Source organism: Kogia breviceps, chromosome 11 (genome assembly GCF_026419965.1).
Source record: "Kogia breviceps isolate mKogBre1 chromosome 11, mKogBre1 haplotype 1, whole genome shotgun sequence".
NCBI lineage: Eukaryota > Metazoa > Chordata > Mammalia > Artiodactyla > Physeteridae > Kogia > Kogia breviceps.
In genome coordinates, this window is record NC_081320.1 from 48,939,255 (window position 1) to 48,949,599 (window position 10,345).

At 47.4% G+C, this 10,345-nt stretch overlaps 1 long non-coding RNA gene across 1 annotated transcript in view; it reads left to right on the forward strand.

The window, feature by feature from the left end:
• Nucleotides 1-10,345, forward strand: part of LOC136792148 (uncharacterized) — a 48,836-nt gene that overhangs the window by 35,238 nt on the left and 3,253 nt on the right. Inside the window, exons 2-3 of the long non-coding RNA XR_010835520.1 lie at nucleotides 6,897-7,026; nucleotides 10,048-10,082. This is a non-coding gene — a long non-coding RNA (uncharacterized lncRNA). The remainder of the gene's footprint in view (nucleotides 1-6,896; nucleotides 7,027-10,047; nucleotides 10,083-10,345) is intronic.

Sequence of the window (10,345 nt, forward strand, 5' to 3'; positions counted from 1 at the left end):
AGCTGCTGTAACAAAATACTATAGACTGGGGGGCATAAACAACAAATATTTATTTCTCACAATTCTGGAGGTTGGGAAGTCCAAAATCAAGGTGCCAGAATAATCTATGTCTGGTAAGGGTCCTCCTCCTGGTTTGCAGATGGCCACCAACCTACTCTAAGCTCTTCTTATAAGGGCACTAATCCCACCATGGGGGCTCCACCCTCATGACCCCATCTAAACCTAATTACTTCCCCAAAGGCCCACCTCTGATACCATCATATTGAGGATTAGGGCTTCAACATATGACTTTGGGGGGGACACAAACATTCAGTTTATATTATTCTTTTTTTTTTTTTTTTTTTTTTTTTTGGTATGCGGGCCTCTCACTGTTGTGGCCTCTCCCACTGCGGAGCACAGGCTCCGGACGCGCAGGCCCAGCGGCCATGGCTCACGGGCTCAGCCGCTCCGCGGCATGTGGGATCCTCCCAGACCAGGGCACGAACCCGTGTCCCCCGCATCGGCAGGCGGACCCTCAACCACTGCGCCACCAGGGAAGCCCAAGTTTATATTATTCTTCTACGGTGTTTTATTTGGCAACAAGCAAAGGAGAGAGCCAAAATTAATGTCCTCTGGCTAAATGGCTGGCTGGCTGGCTGGATGGATGGATGGATGGATGGATGGACAACCAAATAAACCAACAGCTGCCAGGTTCTGGTACAAGTTGGAATCTTGCCTTCATCATGAAGGCTCACAGAGGCCATCCCCCAAGGCTGTGGAATTGCTCACTGCTCACCTCTGGTTCTAATACAATGCATTCATGAAACTGAGCCCCTTGTGCTTTTGCCTGTCAGACCACAAGAACCTACATGTGCTAGTAAGTAGTTAGAAGACAAAGAGCAGTTGCTACCGATTACCCTCCTTGTGCGGTGGGGAGGGGGAGGGGTGAATATTCCTTGTCCTTACCCTGTCCTGAGTGGAGACCTGCAGCTGTGGCTGTAGGGTCCCAAGGGGATGGTGGCTCCCCTGCTCTAAGGGGATAGGAAATAATAATGAACTGTGTGGCCATTCCAAATGCACTACCTCGATTTTTTTCCTCCATAACAAACAAAAAATGTCCCTGAGAAATAGTTGGCAGGGCAGGTGTTCTACACCCCTCTTTCTTGCGGGGTGGGGTGTAACTTGGATACAGGGAGTTGAGGGCCTGGCTGGGGTCACAGTTAAGAGCGTGTCCCCTGGCTCAGAGAGCAGAGTACCACTGGGCTCTAAAAGCCAGCCTGGAGGGGAAGTGCCCAGCCTACCAGGGCAGCCCATGTCTACTGAGCAGTTCCTATGTTCCAGGTGCCATGCACGTCAGCTGGTGTTTAATTCTTGCAGCAGCTTTGAGTTATTTAGACGGGCTGTGTGGCTGGGAGATCAGTTGTGCACATTACGAAGGACCCTGCTGAGGGAGCTGGGGACTGGGTTGCAGAGGACCAGACTCCACACTAAGGATCCATCCACTGGGTGAGCCGGAGCTATCTGGGACTTTTAATAGAGCAGTGGCTTAACCCAACTCGATTTTTGGAGAAGTCTCTCTGGCTTCGGGGTGGAGAGTGGATTGGAGGGGGCAGGAGTGGAGGCCAAAAGTCATCTCTGAGGTCACTGCTGTGGCTAGGAATGAGCAAAGGCGGGGAGGCTAGAGCTGGGACCTTGGCAAAAGGGGACGGCTCCCAGGTCTGGAGAGGGAAGCAGCGTGGAGGATCACTGAAGAAGGGAGCCAGGTAGGAGGCAGCAGCCAGACAAGGAGGAAGAAACTACTGACAGGGAGGGGGTCTTGCGTAGGCTCAGCCACCAACTAGTCTTGGGACTTTGGGTAAGTCACAGCACCCCTTTGGGACTGTTTCCACTTCTGTAAAATGATGGGGCTGGATGAAGCCTCTCCCACTGCAATGCCTCTGGGTCCTGGTACCCTGCACCCCTGGGAGTGCCAGAGAAACTGCCAAGGTGGCAGGGAGTGGTGGGCACCCAGGAGCCAGTTGGCATCCCGGCAAGTAGAATGGCAATGCTAAGGCAAAGGGCAAGCAAATGCTGCCAGGCTCGCCCGTGTGGCCAGGACATTGAAGTCACCGCAGCAGGGTTCAGGCCGGGCATGGGCTGGGCCATGAACTGCATCCTCTCTTTACATAACCGTCTTCACATAGCTTGTTCTCTCAGTCAGGTGGTGCCAGGCCTCTGATCGAATGGCTTTTGCAGTTCCTCACTGTCAAGTTTGAGGTTGGGCTAGGGAGCAGGAAAGAGCAAACAGCAAGGTGGCCTTGAAATCATCCCAGACGTCTGGCTCAGTCTCCTTGTGTGCCAGAGGTGGGGTGGATTTTCTAAAGGTCCCTTCTGACCCTGCAGTTCTAGGAACCTCTGGTTAGGACCTCGCCTTGGAAATCACTCCGAGCTGGGGCTGTTCCCTGCCTCTGAGCTGAGTGCCTTGGTGTGCTTTTCCGGGAGCTGCCAGAAATGGAAGAGGTTGTCAGGACTGATGGCTAAACACTCCACTTGACAATACACATTTTACATATTTCCAGCTGTATAGCCATGATAAGTGTCTTAAATTCTCTGTGCCTCAGTTTCCTTGTGCCTGCAGAGAAAAACGTGATGGGGTTCATTATGGCCCTCTACACTGGGGATGGTAATGCTACCTACTTTGCTCTTAGGAATATTAAGTGAGAAAATACTAGTAAACCTTTAGCACAGACCTAGGCACACTGAAGTTTGCAGTTACTGATAGCTATGACCATAATTACAGCTTTGCCATCAGTACTTATGGAGCACCTGACACCACACCACACCGTGCTAACCTATTAGCCTGGCACACAGGGCCCCTGCCCTCAGAGTTACTGTCTGGAGGAGAGGCAGACAAGTTAACCGGTATACATTAACTAGTACAGGTGCACTCTGCTAGGGATGCAGGGGGTGCTGCAGGAGCACGTACGAGAGGCTGAACCCCCAGCACTTACTATGGTCTGTCCACTGTTTAGCTCCACCCAGTGGAGAAACAGATATGTGTCACCCAAGGGTGGGGGTGAGACAACGGGTTTTAGTCTTAGAAGCATGAGTCTGGGAAATTAGTGTTCCCCAAGATCAAAGGTGGTGGTCTGGGCCAGGGTAGTGGTGTTGGAGTTGGAGAGAGGAGGACAGAGAGAAGTGACAGGACCTAGTAACTGAGTGGACAGTGGGGACAGGGTGTATATGTGCTGGTTCTGTGTGTTCACAGGAAGGTCAAGGATGAGGCCCAGGTTTTTGACTTGCAGGAGAATGGTGAGGCCATTCAGTTCCACGTCCAATCCTCTTCCAGCCCATAAAGTACGGTGGTGATTAATTTCATGTGTCAACTTGACGGTGCTCAGATGGGCCATGGTGTGCCTAGATGTTTGATCAAACATTATTCTGGGTGTGTCTGTGAGGGTGTTTTTGGCTGAGATTGACATTTGAACCAGTTGACTGAGTAAAGCAGATTGCTCTCCTAATATGGGTGGGCCTTGCCCAATCAGATGAAGACCTGAATAGAACAAAAAGGCTGACCTTCCCACGAGTAAGAGGGAACTCCTCCAGGCTGACTGATTGAGCTGAGACATGGATCTTTTCCTGCCTTTGGACTCCAGCTGAAACATCAGCTCTTCTTGGGTCTCCAGCCTGCTGACTTTCAGACTAGAACTTATACCATCAGCTCTCCTGGGTCTCCAGCTTGCTGACTGCAACTCTTGGGACTTCTCACTCTCCAAAACTGTGTGAGCCAATTCCTTGTAATAAATTTCTTTCTATGTATACATACACATCCTACTGGTTCTGTTTCTCTGGAGAACACTGACCAATACAGGTACATTTGTGAAATCTAGAAAAAGGGCCCTCTAGGCAGCTGCAGCCATTGACAAGGTGAAGGCCTGTGAGCGGAACAGATGGACCCCATCTCCCTCACTCCCTCCTGGCTGGGAGCATGGCACAACCTGCACAGACACACACAATGGTCTGGACACCATTGACTGAAACAGGGGACAGAGAGGCCAGTTGATGTGATAAGTTTTAAACATGTTGGTTTCGAAGTGTCTGAAGGTGATGTGAGACTGAGAGGCATTTTTTGTTTCTTCTTTTCCTTTTTTGAAATTGGGGTGCAATTCACATAACATGAAATTAACCATTTTAAAGTATACAGTTCAGGGCTTCCCTGGTGGCGCAGTGGTTGAGAGTCCGCCTGCCGATGCAGGGGACGCAGGTTCGTGCCCCGGTCTGGGAAGATCCCACATGCCGCGGAGCGGCTGGGCCCGTGAGCCATGGCCGCTGAGCCTGCGCGTCCGGAGCCTGTGCTCCGCAACGGGAGAGGCCACAACAGTGAGAGGCCCGCATACCGCAAAAAAAAAATAAATAAATTAAAAAAAAATAAAGTATACAGTTCAGCAGCATTGAGTACATTCAGAATGTTGTGCAATCAATGTGACAGACAGGGCTTACTTTCCAAAACATACAAGCAGCTCATACAGCTCAATAACAAAACAAACAAACAGACAAACAACCCAATCAAAAAATGTGCAGAAGACCTAAATAAACATTTCTCCAAAGAAGACAGATGGATGGCCAATAGGCACATGAAAAGATGCTCAACATCATTAATGCAAATCAAATGCAAATCAAAAGTACAATGAGGTATCACCTCACACCTGTCAGAATGGCCATCATTAAAAAGTCTACAAGGCTTCCCTGGTGGCGCAGTGGTTAAGAATCCACCTGCCAATGCAGGGGACATGGGTTCAAGCCCTGGTCCGGGGAGATTCCACATGCTGCAGAGCAATTAAGCCCGTGTGCCACAACTACTGAGCCCACACACCTAGAGCCCATGCTCCACAATAAGAGAAGCCACTGCAATAAGAAGCCCATGCACCGCAACGAAGAGTAGCCCCTGCTCTCTGCACCTAGAGAAAAGCCCCCATGCAGCAATGAAGTCCCAAAGCAGCCAAAATTAAATGATAAATAATAAAACATTTACTAGAAAGTATGTTTAAAAATAAATAAATAAATAAATAAAATGCTGTTATGAAGACAAGAAGAAAACAAATTCCAATCCATTCAATAAAATTGCTGTATACTTTTAAAAAAAAAAAGTCTACAAATAGGGACTTCCCTGGTGGCGCAGTGGTTAAGAATCCACCTGCCAATGCAGGGGACACGGGCTCAAGCCCTGGTCCGGGAAGATCCCACATGCCGCGGAGCAACTAAGCCCATGCGCCACAACTACTGAGTCTGCACTCTAGAGCCCATGAGCCACAACTACTGAGCCTGCATACCACAACTACTGAAGCCTGCACGCCTAGAGCCCGTGCTCCACGACAAGAGAAGCCACCACAATGAGAAGCACACGCACCGCAACGAAGAGTAGCCCCTGGTTGCTGCAACTAGAGAAAGCCCACGTGCAGCAACGAAGACCCAAAACAGCCAAAAGTCTACAAATAATAAATGCTGGAGAGGGTGTGGAGAAAAGGGAACTCTCCTACACTATTGGTAGGAATGTAAATTGATGCAGCCACTGTGGAAAACAGTTTGGAAGTTCCTTATAAAACTAAAAATAGAGTTACCATATGATTCAGCAATCCCACTACTGGGCATATATCCAGAGAAAACCCTAATTTGAAAAGATACATGCACTCACTCCAATGTTCATAGTAACACTATTTACAATAGCCAAGACATGGAAGCAAGCTAAATGTCCATCAATAGATGAATGGATAAAGAAGATGTGGGATATATATACAATGGAATACTACTCAGCCATAAAAAATAATAAAATAATGCCATCTGTAGCAACATGGGTGGACCTAGCGATTATCATACTAAATGAAGTAAGTCAGACAAAGACAAATACCATATGATATCACTTATATGTGGAATCTAAAATATGATACAAATGGACTTATTTACAAAACAAACAGACTCACAGACATAGAAAATGAATTTTTGGTTACCAAAGGGGAAAGGGGGTGTAGGATAAATTAGGAGCTTGGGATTAAGAGATACTACTATATATAAAATAAACAACAAGGACCTACTGTATAGCACAGGGAACTATATTCAATATCTTGTAATAACCTATAATGAAAAAGAATATATATGTGTGTAAAACTGAATCACTTTGCTGTACACCAGAAACTAACATAACATTGTAAATCAACTATATTTTAATTAAAAAAAAAATGTTGTGCAACCATCACCTCTACCTAGTTCCAAACATTTTCATCACCCACAGAAGTAGTCACTTCCTATTCCCCCCTCTCCTCAGCCCCTGGCATCCATTAATCCACTTTCTGTTTCTATAAATACATCTGTTTTGAATATTTCATATAAATGGAATCATACTTTGTGACCTTTTGCCTGTGGTTTCTTTTGTTTAACATCCGTTTGTTTCTTTTGAAGGCTGAGGAGAGGATGGAAAGGGGCCAGCAGAGGTGGGAGATGTTGATAACACAGGAGAGAAAGAGGATATAGCCAGTAGAAAGCAATGCTGAGAATGCGCTGGAGGGGGTGGGATGAGAGGAGCCCAGCAGGGACTGCCTTCTACACCAGTGGGGGGACACCTCTGTCATGGAGGGAAAGAGAAGGACGTGGGGAAGATGCACACATGATCATAACTATAGGTTTGGCAACAGTGGAAGGGATTTCCATCTGATGGTTTCTATCTTCTCTGTGAGAGAAGAGGTTGGCTACCTACTGAGAGGCAGAGAAGTTGGAAGGTTTGAAGAGAATGCAGATGATTTGAAAATAGTAGCTATGGGGAAAGGGGAAGATCTTTCTAGGAAAAAAGAAGGACTTTTCCAGGCAATGTTGAGGGACTGGGTGAGGTTGGGGTCAGTGAATTCATAGTGACATTAATCTGTAGTGTTATCTAATTTTATCTACAGATCTCAGCAACCTGGACATGACTGGTGTTTACATGTAACACTTGGAGCTATGGCAGCTATCTTGTAACCATGAGGACACAAGTTTAAGAGCTAAGCCAATACACTGAGGATGGCAGAGCAAAGGTTGGTTGTATCCTCCAGTGTACTCTGCATACAGTAATTGGGATGATTCTGTTCATAAGTCAGATCTTATTGTTTCTCTCCTTAAAGTCCTTTAATGACTTTCTGCTTCTCCAAGAAAAATTCCAAGTTTTTACCTTAGTCTGTAAAGCCCCACATGATCTGGCCCCCTGCTGCCTCTCTGACTTCATCCTTCCACTCGCTCCCACTCTCCCTCCATGCCAGCCTCTGGCATCCTTGCTGATCCTTGACTCCTTCCAGCACATTCCAGCCTCAGAGCCTTTGCCCTGGCTGTTCAGCTTTGCCTGGGATGCTCTCAGCCCAGATGCCTGGCTTGTTCCCTCATTTCCTTCAGTTCTGTTCAGATGCCATCTCATCAGAGAGGCATTCTCTGGCCACCCTCTTTCTAAATGCACCTTCATTGCTCTATTCTCTTTTCCTGCTTTATTGTTCTTTGGAGCCCATATTGGCACCTCACACTTCACAGACTTATTTGTTCACTTGTTTATTCACACACACACACACACACACACACACACACACACACACACACACACACGAATGTGAGCTTCCTGGGAGCAGGCCCCTGTTCAATTCCCCAGCACCTAGAACAGTGCTTGGCACCTAGTAGTTGTTCAACAAATCTTTACTGAATGAATGAATTAATTAAAAGAAAAGGCCAAGGTCCTTGATGATGATTATTGAGCCACTGCACTGACCCTGGAGCCACCCAGGCCCATACTTCTCATCACATGAGAGAGTTGCCAACTGTCAGGATGTAGGGGAAAGTGGCCAAGGCTGAGGCAGAAGGGACAGGGCACTGGGCACCAGGGCAAAACTTGCCCACTTCACCATGACCTGGCCTGGCTGGCCCGTCCCAGCCCCCACAGAGAAACTGAAACCAGAAATCTAGCTCTTAACCTTGGCACCTCACCTATACAATGATCCGTATACTTGGTTTCAGTAAGAGAGAAGTCTCACACTTCTTCAACCAGGACAAACCCCTGTCCCCAGGTACACCAGTTAGGCTCAGTTGCAAATAACAGGAACATGGAAAATAGTGGCCTACACAAATTAAGGGTTTGAATTTCCTACCATCACAAGGCTAGGCTAGAGACAGGTATGCAGGTCAGGGCGGGTACAGCAACCCTCATGTTCTCAGTGACCCTGGCTCCTTCTGTCTTTCTGTCCCACCATCCTGAGTATGTGGCCCTTAGTCTCATGCTCCCATGATGGCTGCATGCCCTCCAGCATTTGTCCACAGTCCAGGGAGGAAGGGGGAGAAGGGCAATGGAGCAAAGCCACAGGCCAGGAGAGCTTTCCTAGAAACCCCACTCAGTGACTTCAGTTTGCATCTCACTAGACAGAACTATGTCACATGGTCACCCCAGCTGCAAGACAGTCCACACACCTGTCACTCCAAACAAAACCAGGATTCTGTCATGAGGAAGATGAGAACAGATGGTGTGTAAGCTGGTGATTTTCAAACTTGAGTGTGCCTCAGGGTCACCTGGAAGGCTTGTTAAAATCCAGATTTTTGTCCTTCCCCTCCTCCCCAACCAGTTTTCCAGCTGATGCTGGTGACAGGCAACATACTTTGAGAGCTGCTGGCACCCCAGTGCATAGCACTGTGAAATAAGCAGAGAGCGGTAAGTTCACACTGAACGCTGACTGGCTTAGTCACAGAGTGGTCGCCATTGATTTTCCAGGACAACCTCACTGTAGCTAATGTGTGAGCTGGTTTGGCTTTGCGCTACCTGCCATCCTCCCATTTCCAACAGCCCACCTGCCTTCCTCTGCAGCCCACACAAGAAACTGCCTTCAGAGCCTCCTGGCCAAGCCTGAGTGTGTTTGCAAAGACGTTTAGGTGAGGAGACACTGCATCCAACTTGCAGGTGCCTGGAGAGGTCAGGATGGGCTGCTCCCTGCAGACCTTCCTGAGAGGCTCCAAGCTGCCCTTTTAACAGGCGGGTTCTTCTGGAGAAGTGCCATTTTCCCTGTCATTCACGTCTGCAGAATTCATCACTACATTTCACTGTCAGCTTCTAGTGCCACGTGCCACGTGAATAAACGTCCTGCAGCTAGAAAAGCCTCCCACACAGACGTGCCCACCTCTGCTTTTGATGATGAGGATTTTTTTTTTAATTGAGAAAAAAAATCACATACCACGCAATTCACCCTTTTAAAATACGGTCTAGTTGCTTTCAGTATATTCACAGAGTTCTGCAGCCATCACCACTAATTCACAGAACATTTTCATCATCCCGTAAAGAAATCTCATTTACTGTCCCCACCCCCAACTCCTTCCCCCCTTCACCCCCATAGAGACCTTCTGTCACTATGGACCTGCCTATTCTGGACATTTCTCTTAAATGAAATCGTACAATATGTAGTCTTTTGTGCCTGGCTTCTTTCACTTAGCATGATGTTTTCAAAGTTTATACATGTTGTAACATGTATTGGCACTTCATTCTTTTTTTATGGCCAAATAATAACCCATTGTATGGATATACGGCATGTAGTTTATCCATTCATCAGGTGATGGACATTTCCATTTTTTTCTACTTCTTGGCGATTACGACTCATTCTGCCATGAGCATACCTAGGAGTGGAATTGCCGGTTCTCATAGTAACTCTGTGTTTAACTTATTGAGAAACTGCCTGACTGTTGGCCAAAATCACTGCACTATTTTACATTCTCATAGCAATGTGTGAGGGTTCTAATTTCTCCACATCCTTGCCGCCGCTTCTTAGTACCTGTCTTTTTGATTACGGACATTCTAGTAGGTGTGAAACCAAGGCCAGATTAAAGTCTCCATTTTTACACAGAAAAACCTAGGCCTGCAAATAAACAGGTCTATGAACCAGCCACTGACCAGTGAATTGAATACAAGAACATTATTCATGATTTTATCACCACCAAGTGATGGTGTCCCACGTAAGGGACGTGGACTAGCGTGGTTCTTCTTTTCCATGGAAACAGTCATCCATTGAGTTGCATGGTGTTCCTTCCTTAACATGATGTTTTCAGATGAAAAAGCTCTCGTCTCCTGCAGCGACCCAGAGGTAGGTCTCTTTGATCGTTTTTGCATTGCATGCTTCCTGTCACACCAGGGTTGAACAAAGACCCAGAATGCCAGGCTGGGAGAAGAGGCTGCCTGAGTCACAGCCCACGTACAGCCCCTTCAGAGGCCAGGCTGCCTTTCAATCTCCAGCCGGCTCTCCTGGTTGACCAGGCTTCTCTGTGAAAAGTTAGTAGAGCACACACAGCCCTGGACAGCATTTGGAGACTAAAGGAAAACACACACAGCGATAGAAATAAAAGCTGG